Source organism: Microtus ochrogaster, chromosome 15 (genome assembly GCF_000317375.1).
Source record: "Microtus ochrogaster isolate Prairie Vole_2 chromosome 15, MicOch1.0, whole genome shotgun sequence".
Lineage (NCBI taxonomy): Eukaryota > Metazoa > Chordata > Mammalia > Rodentia > Cricetidae > Microtus > Microtus ochrogaster.
Genome location: NC_022017.1, coordinates 41029610 through 41030563, shown reverse-complemented (window position 1 = coordinate 41030563; position 954 = coordinate 41029610). Strand labels below are relative to the sequence as shown.

General features: G+C 45.4%; 1 pseudogene; it reads right to left on the bottom strand.

Annotated features, from left to right (window-relative positions):
• Positions 1–376: 376 nt before the first annotated feature.
• Positions 377–885, bottom strand: LOC102002849 (annotated as a pseudogene).
• Positions 886–954: the final 69 nt, after the last annotated feature.

Sequence of the window (954 nt, the reverse complement as noted above, 5' to 3'; positions counted from 1 at the left end):
ATGCACGGCTTTGTTTCGCCTTGACTTCTATATCAAGAAGGATTACTATTCTTATTTTGCAGATGACACATGGTTAGCAAACTGATCTCTGTCTTCTCAAGGTCCTAAAGAAAGAATCAGACCATGTCTGATAGGAAAACCTTTACTCCTCGTGGTCCACTCACCTGCCCCCATTTGTATTTCTAAAAATAATGGGTACTTGTTCTGCTCAGGACGAAGAGGAGAGAAGATACACATACCGGGCAACTTTTACTTGAGAGTGTTTTTGTTGGCTGATTAATTTTTGAGCTATTGTCTTGAGGAACCAAGTATTATTCTGAGATCTAATAACATCAAGTCAACACAGTGTTTTTGTTTTTTGGTTTTTTTTTTGGTGAAAAAGTATATATTTAGAATTAGCCGGCTGGGCTCAGTTTAGATGATTCCAGTCTTGTTGGCAACATCCAGAGCATCATAATCAGGAGCCAACCGAACATATGGCTTCTTCTTTCCGTCGGGCCTTATGAGGGTGTTGACTTTGGCCACATCGATGTCATAGAGTTTCTTCAAAGCCTGTTTGATCTGGTGCTTGTTGGCCTTGACGTCCACAATGAACACAAGTGTGTTGTTGTCTTCTATCTTCTTCATGGCTGACTCGGTGGTCAGGGGGAATTTGATGACGGCATAGTGGTCAAGCTTGTTCCTCCTGGGCGCGCTCTTCCGGGGGTATTTAGGCTGCCTTAGTAGCCGCAGGGTCTTGGGACGCCGAAAGGTGGGCGATGTGCGGATCTTCTTCTTTTTGTGGCTGTGGACGCCTTTCAGCATTGCCTTCTTGGCTTTCAAGGCCTTCGCTTTAGCTTCGGCTTTGGGAGGGGCAGGAGCTTCCTTCTTCACTTTCGGCGCCATCTTGACGAAAAGGGTCCAACACAGTGTTCTTGATCCACCACAGGTCTCTACTCTAGCAGGACCTTACTG